Source organism: Schistocerca gregaria, chromosome 5 (genome assembly GCF_023897955.1).
Source record: "Schistocerca gregaria isolate iqSchGreg1 chromosome 5, iqSchGreg1.2, whole genome shotgun sequence".
Lineage (NCBI taxonomy): Eukaryota > Metazoa > Arthropoda > Insecta > Orthoptera > Acrididae > Schistocerca > Schistocerca gregaria.
The window spans coordinates 495,459,320-495,479,409 of record NC_064924.1 but is presented as its reverse complement, the minus strand read 5'-3'; the positions used below and the strand labels follow the sequence as shown (position 1 = coordinate 495,479,409).

General features: G+C 44.4%; 1 protein-coding gene across 2 annotated transcripts in view; it reads right to left on the bottom strand.

Moving 5' to 3' along the window:
- LOC126272687 (uncharacterized) overlaps window positions 1–3,324 on the bottom strand; it is a 661,027-nt gene extending 657,703 nt beyond the window's left edge. Inside the window, exon 1 of one of the 2 annotated variants that reach the window (XM_049975704.1) lies at window positions 3,185–3,324. The gene's annotated coding sequence lies outside the window, so the exon portion shown is untranslated. The remainder of the gene's footprint in view (window positions 1–3,184) is intronic. The other variant, XM_049975705.1, reaches the window with a different exon arrangement.
- Window positions 3,325–20,090: the final 16,766 nt, after the last annotated feature.

Genomic DNA, 20,090 nt, shown 5'->3' with positions numbered 1-20,090 from the left:
TAATATGCAAAAAAACGTTAGAAATAAATTACCATAAATTAGGAAGATGGATTTTCTAAATTTATTTTAATGACAAAATCCGATATCAGCTTCTTTGAGACATCCATTTTAGCGTTGGTGAACATTACTTTCGAAAAAAAATTATTTGTTGTTAGATTATATATTCTGAAATTCAACGGCAGGGTGTACTTATCCTATTCGTCTGGGACTATGGGGAACTGCCCTTGGCTGATCTAAGAAAACAGTTGAGATTCAAAGTTAGAAATTGAAGTATAAGCCTTTGAACGTTTCTCACGTGCATATTTTTTTTTACCTCTATATCGTTATTCAAATAGTTCAAATGGCTCTAAGCACTATGGGACTTAATATCTGAAGTCATAAGTCCCCTAGAACTTAGAACTACTTAAACCTAACTAACCTAAGGATATCACACACATCCATGCCCGAGGCAGGATTCGAACCTACAGCCGTATATCTCTATTAGTTAGAACGAAAATGGTTTACAGCTACAAATTAACGAGACACCTGAGAAGTTGAAACAATAAGTACAGCAAAGTCAATGAAGAGAAGTGAAAGCAAGTGGAAGAGAAAATGCAACGGAGACTGGGGGAAGTGTCATGTTTGTTGCCTGATGTAAATCTAAACTATACTTTTGCCAAAGAAGTTCAACCACGTAATAAAATCTGAAGGTAGAATAATGTATTACATCCGAACAGGTACTGCTTGTGGAAAATATCTGTATTTAGGTTCCTGTGACATGTGATTCAGAGAAGAGCTGCGCCCTTCGTTACACGTTTATTAGTCAGCACGGAAACATTGCAGAAAGGCTGAAGAATGTTCTGGTGAAGGCGCTACAGTAAATACATAATATATCGAACTAAATCTCAATCTGAAAAGTTCAGTGGTTCTAGTTTGAGTACGAGAGGTGAAATATATTACTACCACACATATTTGTTCCCCAGGATGACTACTATAATAAATCTAATACTATTTACGTTTACATATGAATGGAACGGGCACTCAATCGTGCTGGTATACGGTGTACATCCCGTCACACGTCCTCTAACAGCATGCAGAGGACAGACGCAGAGTCATTACCAAAATCATATCTCAGCAAGTTGTAGTAACAACATACATAGGCGTCACTAATCTATACACACTATGTAGTTCATGGGCGACTAAGACGAATTCAATGTCCAAAATGTCCGAATCTGCTCCTGTTTGTCACACACACGAGCCTCCTTTCATAATCGCAGGCAGCGAGTCGTTATTCCATAATGTTTCTTCACGAGTGTCCTGGTACCTCTTGCCACAAGTTCTTTCCACTGGACAGGATACAGTGCAGACAATCAAAAGCCCTGGCTCGCAGCTATGCTTTTAATGTACGATGCAAAAAATCTGATATGGCGTAGGAGGATCCGCTTCCTAGAAATAAGAATGTGTGCCAAATTTTTGTTAATTACCTTAGCGAATGTACTAGTTTCTGCAACGTTTATCAAACTGACTAAAAATTTCGTTAGAAGTCCTCTGTGGATAAGGGGCAGGGGTTGGCGTGAGGACCTACGACATCGTGCCTCATTCCAGCCAAATCGACTTGGGTTTTTCGTGTATTCTCCAGATCACCGCAGTCGAACGGCGAGACGGGGTAAAAAGTTACGTAGTGCCGTCCACTTGCGTTCTTCTTTGTTCGTGTACGATACATGAGCAAAATACTTGTCGGGGAATTTTAAAATACACATTTTCTTAATTTACGTAGCTGTTTTAGGTTTTATGACGAATAGTATGTTAAATCCGTCGTGCGGGTATAGACATGACGCTCAGGCGCAGATGAATCTGTTATCACAATCTTAACTTAAGGGGGGTAGGACGTCAAACGGGCCGACTTGGAGCAGGAGAGGCACCACAGGACATTTTAATTTCCAATGCCTATACTTTTAGAAATAAATTAATAAAACTTTAAGAGCATGACCAGGAAGGATTCAAGAATCATACTTATAGCAGTGGAAGCTCAAAAACGTAACAAAACACATTTTTTTACATGTGAAATTTCATCATTTTTTCACTTACTACTGGCTACATTTGTTGCTATAGGTACACTTTTCTTCCTAAGTAAGAGAGATTCTTCGATGACTTTTGCACAGCATACAAACCATAGTTATAGGTGTATGAAACTCTAGACGTTATTTAATTTATGAAAAAATGAATGAACTGTTACATTTTAAACTTCATTTTTAGAAAAAAACTCAAGTTTTATAGTTAATTATCTCAATTTTTTCCACAGTTGTTTAATAGATTCTGAGAATTGTAGAGTTTCATACACCTGTAACTACTGTTTGTATGCTATGAAAAATTCATCGAAGAATCTCTCTTACTTAGGAAGAAAAGTGTACCTATACCAACAAATGGAGTCAGTAATAAGTGAAAAAAATGATGAAATTTCACATGTAAAAAAAGGTAGTTTGCTACGTTTTGAACTTCCACTGCGATGAGTGTGGGTCCTCAATCCTTCCTGGGCATGGTGACAAAGTTTTATGAATTTTTTTGTAAAATTATACACAGTAGAAATTGAAATGTCCTGTGGTGACTCTCCTGCTCCAAGTCGGCCCGTTTGACGTCCTACCCCCTTGAACATTCACATTCATTGGTTTCGCCAGCTCTTAATCAAATTGTCACCTTCCACCGTAACCTAAACGTCGGACAACGCTAATCAGCCCGTCACCACAATCAAGATTTCAGGGGGACCGAGGAAGAGGGTCTGTCATACGGTAGCCGAGAGTATACCTACTAAAAAGCGGAGAACGAGGTCACGTGCCATCCTTCTGCACGGTAAGCTGATGAGCCATCTACAAAAGCAAGCGGCTCTCCTTTTCATGTGAATCCGCGATATTACTTTTAAAAGTAAGATGCTTTGCCACTTTCACATCCAACTGGGCTGGGCTGGGCTTGGCTCTAACATCCACGCAGACAGGTCGTTACACACCAAATTCCAAGCGACAGCACCACGTACGTAGATCTCATTCTTCGGAAAAGCAGCAGAGCAGGCACCAACCCTAGACCGGTAAAATATCAACCGATACCACTGGTTGTCAGTCACGCCGATGACGTATTGGAGAGAGTCCATCAGCGAAAGTGGTGGCGTCGCTTGAAGGGTGGACGCAGAGGAGGACAATGGGAGGCGCCTTACCTGTGGGAGGCGCCGAGCCAAGCAGTCACATGGCCAGCGGAAGCGTGCAGCGAGCAGCGCGAGGCGTCCGGGTGGCAGGTGCGAGCGGTCTGGTCTCTGCGCAGCGAACGACCGCGCCCGGTGCACGTCCGTGGCGGACTGGCGCCGCCGGGGGCTTCCCTCTGCTGGCAGCAGGCGCGCGCATCCCGCAACCCGCAGCACAGCCGCAGCCGAGAGCGTGACGTCACGCGGTCCACCGCGGCCGTGGCTACCACCGCCTTGCTGTCACCCACCGGTCACTGCTCCCCGGAGTCTCCGTTTGCGAGTACCGTTTGGACTCGAGACCAACCATCATCACTCTTCCTGGCTGCGCTCGGCTAAAAATCCTCTCTATACGCATACAGGGTGTTACAAAAAGGTACGGCCAAACTTTCAGGAAACATTCCTCACACACAGATAAAGAAAAGATGTTATGTGGACATGTGTCCGGAAAAGCTTAATTTCCATGATAGAGATCATTCTAGTTTCGTCAGTATGTACTGCACTTCCTCGATTCACCGCCAGTTGGCCCAATTGAAGGAAGGTAATGTTGACTTCGGTGCATGTGTTGATACGCGACTCATTGCTCTACAGTACTAGCATCAAGCACATCAGTACGTAGCATCAACAGGTTAGTGTTCATCACGAACAGTCAGTGCAATGTTTACAAACGCGGAGTTGGCAGATGCCCATTTCATGTATGGATTAGCACGGGACAATAGCCGTGGCGCGGTACGTTCGTATCGAGACAGATTTCCAGAACGAAGGTGTCCCGAAAGGAAGACGTTCGAAGCAATTGATCGGCGTCTTAAGGAGCACGGAACATTCCAGCCTATGACTTGCGACTGGGGAAGACCTATAACGACGAGGACACCTGTAACGGACGAGGCAATTCTTCGTGCAGTTGACGATAACACTAATGTCAGCGTCAGAGAAGTTGCTGCTGTACAAGGTAACGTTGACCACGTCACTGTATGGAGAGTGCTACGGGAGAACCAGTTGTTTCCGTGCCATGTACAGCGTGTGCAGGCACTATCAGCAGCTGATTGGCCTCCACGGGTACACTTCTGCGAATGGTTCATCCAACAATGTTTCAATCCTCATTTCAGTGCAAATGTTCTCTTTACGGATGAGGCTTCATTCCAACGTCATCAAATTGTAAATTTTCACAATCAACATGTGTGCCCTGACGAAAATCCGCACGCAGTTGTACACTCACGTCATCAACACAGATTTTCTGTGAACGTTTTGGCAGGCATTGTTGGTGATGTCTTGATTGGGCCCCATGTTCTTCCACCTACGCTCAATGGAGCACGTTATCATGATTTCATGTGGGATACTATACCTGTGCTGCTAGAACATGTGCCTTTGCAAGTACGACACAACATGTGGATCATGCACGATGGAGCTCCTGCACATTTAGCTCGAAGTGTTCGTACGCTTCTCAACAACAGGTTCGGTGACCGATGGATTGGTAGAGGCGTACCAATTCCAATGCCTCCACGCTCTCCTGAAACTTCTTGACTTTCATTTATGGGGGCATTTGAAAGCTCTTGTCTACGCAACCCCGGTACCAAATGTAGAGACTCTTAGTGCTCGTATTGTGGACGGCTGTAATACAATACGCCATTCTCCAGGGCTGCATCAGCGCATCAGGGATTCCATGCGACGGAGGGTTGATGCTTGTATCCTCGGTAACGGAGGACATTTTGAACATTTACTGCAACAAAGTGTTTGAAGTCAGGCTGGTACGTTCTGTTGCTGTGTGTTTCCATTCCATGATTAATGTGATTTGAAGACAAGTAATAAAATAAACTCTAACATGAAAAGTAAGCGTTTCCGGACACATATCCACATAACGTATTTTCTTTATTTGTGTGTGAGGAATGTTTCCTGAAAGTTTGGCCGTACCTTTCTGTAACACCCTGTATACGTATATACGTTTTTCTCGATGGTGAGTGTTCATCGGAGGTGGGGTACATCTGGAGTGCCTCAGGGAAGTGTGATAAGTCCGCTGTTGTTTTCTATCTTCGTAAATGATCTTCTGTATAGGGGGATAGCAATGTGCGGCTGTTTGCTGATGATGCTGTGGTGTACGGGAAGGTGTCGTCGTTGAGTGACTGTAGAAGGATACAAGATGACTTGGACAGGATTTGTGATTGGTGCAAAGAATGGCAGCTAACTCTAAATATAGATAAATGTAAATTAATGTAGATGAATAGGAAAAAAATCCTGTAATATTTGAATATTCCATTAGTAGTGCAGCGCTTGACACAGTCACGTCCATTTAATATTTGGGCGTAACATTGCAGAGCGATATGAAGTGGGACAAGCATGTAATGGCAGTTGTGGGGAAGGCGGATAGTCGTCTTCGGTTCATTGGTAGAATTTTGGGTAGATGTGGTTCATCTGTAAAGGAGACCGCTTATAAAAAAACTAATGCGACCTATTCCTGAGTACTGATCGAGCGTTTGGGATCCCTATCAGGTCGGATTGAGGGAGGACATTGAAGCCATTCAGAGGCGGGCTGCTAGATTTGTTACTGGTAGGTTTGATCATCACGCGAGTGTTACGCAAATGCTTCAGGAACTCGGGTGGGAGTCTCTAGAGGAAAGGAGGCGTTCTTTTCGTGAATCGCTACTGAGGAAATTTAGAGAACCAGCATTTGAGGCTAACTGCAGTACAATTTCACTGCTGCCAACTTACATTTCGTGGAAAGACCACAGAGAAAAGATAAGAGAGATTAGGGCTCGTACAGAGGCATATAGGCAGTCATTTTTCCCTCGTTCTGTTTGAGAGTGGAACAGGGAGAGAAGATGCTAGTTGTGGTACGAGGTACCTTCCGCCACACACCGTATGGTGGATTGCGGAGGTTATATGTAGATGTAGATGTAGATATATAAACACTCACGTAATGATGCCCCTTTATTCACAAATACGAGTTTTATATTGAGCCCAGACGTTTACTCGGCGTTGTTCGGCAGCTCGACCCAGTATGAACTCAACAACCAGGATTTTGTGCATGAAGTGACCTCTCAATTATGTCCCATAAATATTCGATGGGATTCGTGTCAGGTGATCAGCATAGGCAGATCAGTCGCTTCATAATCTTCTTCATATCAGTCGTGAACAGGTGAGGGTCAGTGACATGGCGCATTTACTTTACTTTACATGTGCAAGAATCACAAGAGGAGGAGGTATACTTGGAAAAGACCGGGAGGTACGGGAAGATTTCAATTAGATTACATCATGGTTAGACAGAGATTCCGTAATCAGATACTGGATTGTAAGGCGTACCCAGGAGCAGACATAGACTCAGACATAGACTCAGATCACAATATAGTAGTGATGAAGAGTAGGCTGAAGTTCAAGACATTAGTCAGGAAGAATCAATACGCTAAGAAGTGGGATACGGAAGTACTAAGGAATGACGAGATACGTTTGAAGTTCTCTGACGCTATAGATACAGCAATAAGGAATAGCGCAGTAGGTATTACAGTTGAAGAGGAATGGACATCTCTAAAAAAGGTCATCACAGAAGTTGGGAAGGACAACATAGGTACAAAGAAGGTAGCTGCGAAGAAACCGTGGGTAACAGAAGAAATACTTCAGTTGATTTATGAAAGGAGGAAGGACAAACATGTTCCGGGAAAATCACGAATACAGAAGTCGCTGAGGAGTGAAATAAATAGGAAGTGCAAGGAAGCTAAGACGAAATGGCTGCAGGAAAAATGTGAAGACATCGAAAAAGATATGATTGTCGGAAGGACAGACTCAACATACAGGAAAGTCAAAACAACCTTAGGTGACATTAAAAGGAACGGTGGTAACATTAAGAGTGCAACGGGGATTCCACTGTTAAATGCAGAGGAGAGAGCACATAGGTGGAAAGAATACATCGAAAGCCTCTATGAGGGTGAAGATTTGTCTGATGTGATAGAAGAAGAAACAGGGGTCGATTTAGAAGAGATAGGGGATCCAGTATTAGAATCGGAATTTAAAAGAGCTTTGGAGGACTTATGGTCAAATAAGGCAGAAGGGATGGATAACATTCCATCAGAATTTCTAAAATCATTAGGGGAAGTGACAACAAAACGACTATTCACGTTGGTGTGTAGAATATATGTGTCTGGCGACATACTATCTGACTTTCGGAAAAAGCATCATCCACACAATTCCGAAGACGGCAAGAGCGGACAAGTGCGAAAATTATCGCACAATCAGCTTAACAACTCATGCATCGAAGCTGCTTACAAGAATAATATACAGAAGAATGGAAAAGAAAATTGAGAACGCACTAGGTGGCTTTAGGAAAAGTAAAGGGACGAGAGAGGCAATTCTGACGTTACGGCTAATAATGGAAGCAAGGCTCAAGAAAAATCAAGACACGTTCATAGGGTCTGTCGACCTGGAAAAAGCGTTCGACAATATAAATTGGTGCAAGCTGTTCGAAATTCTGAAAAAAGTAGGGGTAAGTTACAGGTAGAGACGGGTCATATACAACATGTACAACAACCAAGAGGGAATAATAAGAGTGGACGATCAAGAACGAAGTGCTCGTATTAAGAAGGTTGTAAGACAAGGCTGTAGCCTTTCGCCCCTACTCTTCAATCTGTACATCGAGGAAGGAATGATGGAAATAAAAGAAAGGTTCAGAAGTGGAATTAAAATTCAAGGTGAAAGGGTATCAATGATACGATTCGCTGATGACATTGCTATCAAATGGCTCTGAGTACTATGGGACTCAACTGCAGTGGTCATCAGTCCCCTAGAACTTAGAACTACTTAAACCTAACTAACCTAAGGACATCACAAACATCCATGCCCGAGACAGGATTCGAACCTGCGACCGTAGCAGTCGCACGGTTCCGGACTGCGCGCCTAGAACCGACATTGCTGTCCTGAGTGAAAGTGAAGAAGAATTAAATGATCTGCTGAACGGAATGAACAGTCTAATGAGTACACAGTATGGTTTGAGAGTAAATCGAAGAAAGACGAAGGTAATGAGAAGTAGTAGAAATGAGAACAGCGAGAAACATAACATCAGGATTGATGGTCACGAAGTCAATGAAGTTAAGGAATTCTGCTACCTAGGCAGTAAAATAACCAATGACGGACGGAGCAAGGAGGACATCAAAAGCAGACTCGCTATAGCAAGTAAGGCGTTTCTGGTCAAGAGAAGTCTACTAATATCAAATACCGGCCTTAATTTGAGCAAGAAATTTCTGAGGATGTACGTCTGGAGTCAGCATTGTATGGTAGTGAAACATGGACTGTGGGAAAACCGGAACAGAATCGAAGCATTTGAGATGTGGTGCTATAGACGAATGTTAAAAATTAGGTGGTCTGATAAGATAAGGAATGAGGAGGTTCTACGCAGAATCGGAGAGGAAAGGAATATGTGGAAAACACTGATAAGGAGAAGGGACAGGATGATAGGACATCTGCTAAGACATGAGGGAATGAGTTCCATGGTACTAGAGGGAGCTGTAGAGGGCAAAAACTGTAGAGGAAGACAGATTGGAATACATGCAGCAAATAATTGAGAATGTAGGTTGCAAGTGCTACTCTGAGATGAAGAGGTTAGCACAGGAAAGGAATTCGTGGCGGGCCGCATCAAACCAGTCAATAGACTGATGACAAAAAAAAAGAAAAAAAAATGGTGGCAAGGGCATTATCGACCATACGCCTCTTCTATGAGCCTTCTCCACTTCTGCCTGTCCAATGCGCTGTTTGTCCAGTTGCTGTTGCTGTTCATCCTCGCTGTGTCCTCCTGAATGTTATCCCGCCATCTGATTCTGGGTCTCCCTCTTCCACTCGTTCCATCTATTGTTCTGCTGAATGCCATTGTAGGTAGTCTATTATCTTTCATTATTGCTATATGGCCTGCCCAATTCAAGCTTCTCCACATGAGCACTTCGACGATGTTACGGTGTTTGTACATCCCTCTTAATTCTTCATTTCTTCTTATTCTCTATTACATGTTATTTTCGTTGTATACAGATCTAAAAATTTTCCGTTATACTTTTCTTTCGAATATTAACAGTTTTCCTTCATCTTTCTTTCTAAATATTAATGTTTCAAATCCATATAACATCACAGGTATAATGGTCGATTGATATAAACGGATTCTAAAGTTACTGCTAAGTGATCTTTTTCTTAGAATTTTGATGAAACTAAGAAGTGTCCTGGTTGCTTTTGATAAACGGGTATCTATTTCTATATCATCTGCTCTTGTTATTATGGCGCATTGTCATTTATAAAAATTTCGTCACTGTTTCGGAGAAAGAAGACAAACATAACCATTCCCAGTCAATGATCAGTTCAATTGGACCAGAGGAGCCAGTCCATTCCACATACACACAGCACACACAATTATGGAGCAACACCAACTTGCACAGTGCCTTGTTGACAATCTAGGTACGTGGCATCATGGCATCTGAGCCATACTCGAAGCCTGCCATCAGCTCTTCCCAGCTGAAATCGGGACCCATCTGACCAGGCCACGGTTTCCTAGTCGTGTAGGGTCCAAACGGTACGGTCACGACCCCGGGGGAGGCGCAGCAGGCTACGTCGTGCAGTTGCCATATTTTGCCGCACTGCCATAACGGCTACGTTTGTCATACGTATCATATTGATTTCTGCGGTTATGTCATTCAGTGTTGCTTGTCTGTTAGCAGTGACAATCTACGCAAACGCCGCTGTTCTCGGTCGTTAAGTGAAGGTCGTCGACCACTGTGTTGTCTGTGGCGAGAGGTAATGCCTGAAATTGAGTGTCCTCGGTACACTCTTGACCCTGTGGAATTCAGAATATTGAAATCCCAATCGATTTCGAAAATGGAACGTCGCATGCATCTAGCTCCAATTACCATTCCGCTTTCAAAGAAAGTATTGCAGTCATAATAAGTATCTGAGTAGAAATGACAACTCCGCCAGTGCACTGACCATTCATACCTTGTGTTCACGATACTACCGCCATCTGTGTATGTGTTATCGCCACAGTGTAAGATGTTTAGCAGTTCTTCGTTCAGGCAGCAGGAAGGACATTTAGCCATATACTGTTCCCAGCGATACTTCTACACATCTAAAAATGCTGACCCCGTAGTCAGCTGGCAATGGGGTAAGGATGAAAGAGTCCAAGAAGAATTTTTTTATTTTGTCCTTCGTTGCAGATCAAAATAAAACAGACCAGCATAAAGCGCAATCTGACAGTTGGTAAGCAGAATCCAAATCTGTGGCAACGGTACTGCGAAATTATCGACGGCTGTATGCAAGAACCCCAGCGGCTAAAACAAATTCAGTAAGGTACATCAAAAACACTGAAGAGACGGATAGTGTCAAAGACTTTCCTCGAAGTAGACGTTCCTCTGTGTCACTAACATATGATGACACAATATACGCTCCAGCATGATGGTACACACCTACCTCCCACCCCCCCCCCTCCCCCCCCCCCCCCCCGGCCCCTACTCTCTACAATGGAGCTTGAGTGTGTGAAATGTGCTGTATGATACGTTTATTGAGAGGCTGATAGATCATGATGGTTCCAACGCATAGTCCACTCGCTTTCCCGAAGTTGAACCATTTTTCTGGGTTACGTCGAGGATCACTGATTCAGTTACAATTCGTGCACGAATCAATGATGCAATCATGGGTGGAACGCCAATATCGTTCTACTTGGGACAAAATTCTAGCAAACCAGAAAGAGATTTTGAGAGTTCGTTTTGTAACAAACCACAGTGCTCTGTTCTTAATAGTTTCCATACTACGATTTTTTAAAATAATAGCGGGGCTTTATAAACACTCTGGGGAGGGTGAACCTGAACTTCACCGACAAAATTTCGCAGATTATTTAGGCATATTTTAAGAGTATTTTGGTATGACCAACCTACAATCTTCCGTGGCTCGTTGCAAAGAAACTGCATTTCTTTTGACTTCTTACTTTTTCCATTGAGAATATCTACGAGACTGAATGCCAGCTGGCGGATAATCAGATATGTGACGCCACAAGGAAAAGTATATGAGAGAAGAAGCGGTGAATAGCGAATCATTCCAGCGACGATAAATGCCGAGAAAAGGGAATTCCGCTGATGTAAGCGAGCGACTTTGACAGAGGGCAGATTGTTTCGTTTCGGCACAGGGAACGAACATATCGAAAACGGCAAAGATGGTCTTTTGCCTGCGTGACTACTGTCATGAGCGTCTATGGAAAGTGAGTGAAGGTCTGTGAAACCACAAGTAACCGATAAGGTTTTGGACGTCCACGCCTCATCACCGAACGTGGCAGTTGGAGTCATGCTATCTGTGGTAAACGTGACAAGAGAGTACAACACAGGTGCAAGAGGTACAAGTGTATTGAGGAACACTGATCACCACAGAATCAGCACAGACTGTTGAACCTGCGGCTCCGCAGAAGACACATTATCGAGAACGACTACACTGAAATTCAATCATGAATAATGCGGTACGCAAGGTCTCTTCGTCGATCACACACTGCAAGTCGCGCGGCGCTCACATACCCGCAGAAGAGACATTTAAATCGGGCACCGCGATTCGCTACTGTAAAGCGCTCGCTAGACGCCGACAGGTGTCTCTCCACACGTCAACTAGAGGACGCGGAATTCTCATCGCCACATTGCCTGCAACTGTGATAGGCCACGTTTCTTTTTAAGCCGGCAGACTCAACAATTCTGCCCTATGTTATCATTAGATTACTTTCCGATCACGCCCAGCTTACGGTAGAGAGAGCAGGGCGAGTTTACAAACCTACATCGACGCCACTGCCATTAACACTGCTTGTAATCCAGCCCTAGTGGAACAGAGATATAGAGACTGCAGTGAGACTCAAGAATACAACGTTACGTATGATTAATACAGTATGTGTTGTAAATGAATGTATTCGGTAGTGTTTGATGTGTTCTGGAGTGTTCGTGCACCTCGTTACACCCACGGACACAACACATAGAAACTTTTCGCCTGGTCAGATGAATAAGACTTATTGTTACAGGAGGGTAATGGTCGTGTACAGATACACCATCATCCAAGCGAACGGCTACACAAAACATGAGCCGCGCCACTGACACAGGCTGTTGAGGGCATTATTATGTTACTGGGCTATTCACCTTATTCATGCGACCTGCGTTAGTATTGGAAGGATACCATTACACATGGGGACCGCATGAAAATTATTGCGGGTCACCAGCTTCCCTTCATGTCTGTCTTCATCGAAAGCGATGACATCTACAAGTAGGGTAACTGTCAGTGTCAGAAGACCAGAATCGTGCTACAATTTGAGATGCATAATAGTGAACTGACGCTATCTTGGGAACAAAATTTGCCTAATTTGAAGATTCCTGGTTGCTGGGTCGTCTCAAGGTAAGTCTTCGTTGGGGATTGGGGCTCAGTTCAAAGTGGGAGTCATCTCTGAACACAATTCTTCTCCAGCCAATAAGATTCCAGGCAGAAGACGTGTCTAGAGTCGCATAACAACCTGATTGTCTCCTGCCTCAAGGTCCGACAACCAGGAATGATGGACCCCTTTGGTCATCATCCGCGTCAGCCTTACACCCTTAGAGAACAGCTCTACGCCGGCGGTATTCTACGCCCCGTTTTGTTGCTCTCTATTGCAAGCCATCCTGGGCTTCAGCAAGATAATGCCCGCCCGTTTCTACTGTTTGTCTTCGTGCTTGCCAGGCCTGATCTCTCCCCAGATAAGGGCATTTGGAGTACTATTCGCAGGGTTCTCCAACAATCTCGTGACTTTAGCGACCTAACGCGCCAACTGGACAGAATTTGGCACGATATCCCTCAGGACATCCAATAACTCTGTCAGTCAGTGCCCACCCGAACAGCTGCTTGTGTAGGGGCAGAGGTGGACCACTGCTTTACTGAGTTGCTCAGTTTGTCAAACTCTTTCTCTTGAATGAATCATCCAGTTTTTGTGAAACTCGAATCATTTGCTTGCCTGAACATGTACATCACATCTACCGATTCCGTACCATTTGGACAATTCCTTCGTGGTGCGTTATTTTTTTCTGGCTTAGGTTGTATTTATATTAATAGACTGTCTTTCACAACATCCAGAGTGATCAATACAATGCTGCAAAATGTGCTCAGAGACGACCACAGACGTGTCGGATGACATCTTAGGGTTCAGCTCAACCATTGTTCTAATTGACACTTCGTGACAGATTAAAGCTGGGAGCTGAACCAGAACATTTATTCGCGATATGGTTTCTTCCAGAACAACAGATGCTGCTAGATAAGCTTTTGTGAAGTTTGTGAGGGGAACAGGATTACCAAAATTTATGCTATGACGACGGGATCAGAGTCGCCCCTGGTTAACTCAGTCGGTAAGAGCATTGTCTCTCTAAAGTTTGTTACGTCAGATACGTAAGTACAGAGCGGATCAGGTTGTGGTTGTGGAAAGGAGCCAAGATCAGTTACTGTTACTTGCACAAAACACACATACTTTGTTTTCCTAAAGGCACTTAATCACACATGCCCTTACCTTACAAGGATTCAAAAACAATACGGCTTAAGTCCCAAACACAAGTTTTTAAAATTGCCTTAAGGAATACATACGGCTGAAGGCCATAGTTAAAAAAAAATTACATTGAAGCTCGACTGAAGGCCAGATAGTGAACATTGAAGAACTGAAAGCTTAAGGCTTCAATAAGGAAGATTTAAAATAGAGCAAAATCTCCTTTTTTAAAATGAGTTTCAAACAATCCAATCTTGAAATCTTAATTTCAGTCGGCTTAAGGCCTTATTTTAAAAGTAAAACAACTAAATTAACAGACGGCTGAAGGCCTGGTACAGTACGCGAGGCTAAAAAAAAATCACAATCTAAAAACAATAGAACAATGGTGCTCAGATGTTTTCCAATGGTCGGCCTGGGGAGGAAACCCTAACATAAGTTGAGACAGGCAGCCAAGCGTAATACCTAAATAATCGGATGGGAACACGACCTAGGGTCGGCTGAAGAACGAACCAACAATCTAATCATCCCACCAACGGCACGACAACCGAAAATATCAGTCAGGACGAAGATCCCAGCAGCACTACGTCTTGACAATTGGCGTGTAAATACAGTCAAGGCACAATAAGCACTCAAAAAATATGCACAACACCAAGGCTGTTGAACTACATGCCGTGCCGGACAGCATCAACACGGCGAGGCGAGGAAAACACACTGCCGGAAAACTACGCTAACGACACGGGCAGGTGCCCGGAACGTTAACGGCCACAAGGCAGAAGATACAGCCAGTGCACTTCACTAGTAGGTTATAATCAATTGAATAGTTAAATACCATACAGGAAGACGGCTGCAAAATTTTGCCGACTCCAGCATACCATATGTTGCTGCTTGCAGGAACGGCCTAGGAAGCAACAACCAGCTACGAACGAAGAGATGTCACAACAGTTGAGGTTTCATAATAGGTTAACTGATTACTCAGCTCCAGTATCCGCGTTCGGTGGGCGACGAACTTTGCAGCTCTCGCAGCTAGTGCCTCACAAATCCGACCACGTGTGCACGCAGCCAGAAGTAAACTTTGTCTCTTATAAACACTCGCAGTTCAGGACGAAATACTGGACTGTATTAGTTAAATCTTTTTTTGAGTCACTCGTATACCTGAGGTTCAAAATGTAACGAATTACAAACCAGTTCCCTGGAGACCAGTTATTCTGCCTCATCTCAAATCGCTCCCTGATATTTAACGTTCTGACGTTACAGGGCAGTTTGATACTTGCAAGTTTCACTGCGTTTGACACTTCGTCTCTGACTCTGACACAGTATTGATCTCCGAGATCAACTCAGTTAGCGTGTAAAAATGTGTTTTATCCTGGATACCATATCGAATAGATTACGTAAGAACATACACTCCTGGAAACTGAAATAAGAACACCGTGAATTCATTGTCCCAGGAAGGGGAAACTTTATTGACACATTCCTGGGGTCAGATACATCACATGATCACACTGACAGAACCACAGGCACATAGACACAGGCAACAGAGCACGACAATGTCGGCACTAGTACAGTGTATATCCATCTTTCGCAGCAATGCAGGCTGCTATTCTCCCATGGAGACGATCGTAGAGATGCTGGATGTAGTCCTGTGGAACGGCTTGCCATGCCATTTCCACCTGGCGCTTCATCCAGTCCCAAACATGCTCAATGGGGGATAGATCCGGAGATCTTGCTGGCAGGGATAGTTGACTTACACCTTCTAGAGCACGTTGGGTGGCACGGGATACATGCACGTGCATTGTCCTGTTGGAACAGCAAGTTCCCTTGCCTGTCTAGGAATGGTAGTACGATGGGTTCGATGACGGTTTGGATGTACCGTGCACTATTCAGTGTCCCCTCGACGATCACCAGAGGTGTACGGCCAGTGTAGGAGATTGCTCCCCACACCATGATGCCGGGTGTTGGCCCTGTGTGCCTCAGTCGTATGCAGTCCTGATTGTGGCGCTCACCTGCACGGCGCCAAACACGCATACGACCATCATTGGCACCAAGGCAGAAGCTACTCTCATCGCTGAAGACGACACGTCTCCATTCGTCCTTCCATTCACGCCTGTCGCGACACCACTGGAGGCGGGCTGCACGATGTTGGGGCGTGAGCGGAAGACGGCCTAACGGTGTGCGGGACCGTAGCCCAGCTTCATGGAGACGGTTGCGAATGGTCCTCGCCGATACCCCAGGAGCAACAGTGTCCCTAATTTACTGGGAAGTGGCGGTGCGGTCCCCTACGGAACTGCGTAGGATCCTACGGTATGGGCGTGCATCCGTGCGTCGCTGCGGTCCGGTCCCAGGTCGACGGGCACGTGCACCTTCCGCCGACCACTGGCGACAACATCGATGTACTGTGGAGACCTCACGCCCCACGTGTTGAGCAATTCGGCGGTACGTCCACCCGGCCTCCCGCATGCCCACTATACGCTCTCGCTCAAAGTCCGTCATCTGCACATACGGTTCACGTCCACGCTGTCGCGGCATGCTACCAGTGTTAAAGACTGCGATGGAGCTCCGTATGCCACGGCAAACTGGCTGACACTGACGGCGGCGGTGCACAAATGCTGCGCAGCTAGCGCCATTCGACGGCCAACACCGCGGTTCCTGGTGTGTCCGCTGTGCTGTGCGTGTGATCATTGCTTGTACAGCCCTCTCGCAGTGTCCGGAGCAAGTATGGTGGGTCTGACACACCGGTGTCAATGTGCTCTTTTTTTCATTTCCAGGAGTGTATCTGCAACAACGAGCATTTCGCTGATTTTCGTATTTTCGTCTTTTCCTTATGCAACAGTTTTCATTTAAACATCACAACTTTCATGCGTTCCAGTTTTTGTGCACCTTCATCTCATGATTGTGGTAGTGTCTAGATTCCGGGTAAGATGAAATCTATTCGTTCGGGGCTTAAAAATCCGTCATAATAAGCTTTAGTAGCATCTTCAGTGCGGAAGGAATTGCGGAGCAGATGATGGTAGAAGACAGAAGGCACAAGAACAAGTAAAGACAAGTTGCAGAATCTCTTCCCACAGAAACTCCAACACAGCTGCATTAGTCAGTTAAGCAGTGCTAGAACCAGTACTTGTATTGTCATGTTGATGTTCCGCTTGAAGCATCCCTTTCCGTCGTTTTTGTTAAACACCTGTCTCAAGGCGCCTGTGGTGTTGGCAATAAATGCTAGAACGAATAGTGGTATTCCTAGGAAGCAACTAATATACGACTCCTTTTTACTATCAGTGAGGCGCAAGCACTGTTTAATGTTCGTGGAGAGAAACGCTTTTCTTCTGTAGCACCACTTTTCATCATCATCAAATTGAACAGGAGAGAGGACCGTTATGCATCTGGTGACGAGTAAACATGGATATGAAATCATACATTGATTTTTCGGTTCCCACTGAAAAGACACGCTACCCTTAGACCGGTTTGTATTAGTATTTGCTGTCTAATGAAAAAATCGTTTGATAAATAACTAATCACAGCTCATCATTTCTTCGGCTTTTCATTTAACTGCCAGGTCACATCAGGCATTTTTCAAAAGAACTTTCGCGCACTTTACCTTTCTCAGTTTACAGAAACTACACAGGGACTCATACTGGATGACCAGACGAGCATTTGAACAGCCGTCCTCCTACATGCGAGTCCAGTCTCTTACTACAACACCCTGTCGCAAGGTCTAGTGCATTTACAAGTAATTTTAACTTATTTGGTCCGGAAATAGTGATCGCCAGTCCATGTGGTCCAATTCATTTACCAGACCATCTCGAAGCGCGCCAGAATTATAGTCCACGAAAAGCAAGATGGAATCTGTTGTACAGCTGGAATCTCGAGGATACTGTTGCAGTATCTCACAACTGTACCTCAGCATGCTAATATTATACGTTCAATCAGCAGTCATGAATCACACAGTAGATTTTATGCCCCCCCCCCCCCCCCCTCACACACACACAGTGTCAGAATCTAAGTATTATGGTTGGTACAATGATACTCTTCTAACATTTAAGGGAAAGAAGAAACTTAAGAGACAGGATTTAACAGTTGGTGGGAACTAACATCACCACAAAGGGTCGGTTCATTAGCAGCGTTGTTGATATACTGCACTTATCGAATAAGTTGTTGTTTGCATTAGCATATATTTATTATGTTATTGTACGATGTCTGTGTTCAGAATTCACGTTCTACAATGTTACTTCAGACGTGAATACATGTCTGCAGGGATACAATGTTACTTTAGAAACGCATTCACGCAGAAGGAACTGGCAGTCGATGACGACCCATAGCTGCTCATTAAATGTTATGAAATTTGATTCACAATGTTACGATTCAAATTTCGTAATACTTACAGTATAATTATCTGACCAGAAATCCATATCTTCTTTCATTTCACTTCACTAAACCTTACTATATCGAGATTAAGCCTTTGCCTTTCCATTTTTAGATTTTATAATCTTCCTATAGATTTCAAACTTCTGACATTCCACACGTCAACTCGTAGAGCGTTACCCTTTCGTTGGTTATTCAGTCTTTTTCTCAGGGTCATCTTCCACTTGGCAGCCCCCTACTGTATATCCGAATGACTGACTATTCCGGAATCTTTTGTCAGTGGAGATATCGTCACGACACTTCTTCATGTAGATATGCATTACGTGTCTTTAATGAAGCGGTTTCCACTGACGACTTCCTTCTGCATCCTCATGCGGTTCATCACTGATAAGTTTTCCACCTTTTATTGACAATTTCCCATCCCAAACGCAACAGACTGCCTTGAACCTCTATGCGCTCCCTCGCTCCTGTTTCATAAAGCCGTTGGCGAAACGAGGGCGACTTCTTTCCGGAAGTCTTCAGCCGCCATTGCTGATTATTTTTATTCAGGATTTACAATGTAGCTGATTTCGAACACAGGACCCACGACATTTTGATTACTAGTCAAAGATACTACCCCCAGAGCACAAGTGCACCATACGCTTTCGTATTTCTTTGTGTAGATTCTCAGAATAAAACCAAAAATGGTTCCTCTTATCTTTTGTGAACGATTTTTTCTGAAAATTTCCCTTGACTGTAAGGAAATAAAGCAACTACAAGTGCCCTCCCAGATATTCCTCGCAGACAGCTCACCTGGAATTTGACTAACAATTCTCCGACTCTGGAAAGAATGATTAGTAGAACATCATGGTCTACGTCGTTAATGAAAGTTATTAAAGAGTATCACCACCAAACAGAACAGTACCGGTTATCTCCTATTTTACAGGCGTCAAAACTAGTGCGGTATTTGTGAAGACAAAATTCCTCCATTCGTTCATGGTACCACGTAACTGTTACCTCTGCCTCCAGCCCGATTAGGTAACTTCCGTCCCATTTATAGGCTGCCGACAACACCAGTATACAAATAGCTGTGTTTGGACTGGCGTCATGAATGAGAGGCAGTGAACACTTCTGAACAGCGTCGCAAAATATTGAGCAATAAATTGTGTTTCTGCTCTACCCCGGATGAACTACGTCAGTGAGATGGCGGCGACCCTGAGAGAAGTTTCATTCTTCTAATGTTTTTAAGAGGCGCAGTGCGGTTACATCCGGCTTCGTGGTGGGGGGAGCCATCGCGTATGACTTCAAGTCAATGACCGAGGGATTTCTGGTGGTCCACTGTATGTGTCCTGATGTGCTGTCCCTCATGTGATAGGTTGGTAGTGCCGTTTGGCCGGCTAGTGTGGCCGAGCGGTTCTAGGCACTTCAATCTGGAAATGCGCGACTGCTACGGTCGCAGGTTCGAATCCTGCCTCGGGCATGGATGTGTGTGATGTCCTTAGGTTCGTTAGGTTTAAGTAGTTCTCAGTTCTAGGGGACTGACGACCTCCGCTGTTAAGTCCCATAGTGCTCAGAGCCACATGACGTGAGTCTCTGTGAAATGTCTGCATCACTATGGAGTACTCCCGAGACAACATTGAACATTTCTGTGGTACTAACACGGATGCTAACTCCGTCATAGAGCGATTATCCAGGACATCAAAGACCAGTTGCAACACGTGTGGGCCAACGTGCCTCAGGAAAGGATGCAGTGGCTTTATGACACACTTCCCAACAATCAATAGCATGCTTTCAGTTCCGAGGGGTTCGAACGTCATACCGATAAGTGGGCTCACGGCCACCTTCTTTGTAAATCTGACTCGATTTTGTAATCACTGAAGTAAGACCACACACACTTTGAAACTCGAGAAGTTTCATTTCGTTTCCACGACCTCTTCTGGATGCCCTAGTCTTTTTGTGAGGCAATGTACTCTGTCAGAAAAAATAAACACAAGGAAGAAGTTGAGTGACATTAACGAAAGTTGGAGGCGTGTATCTACATCTCACAGACGATATCTTTCCAGATTTCGGGCCACCATG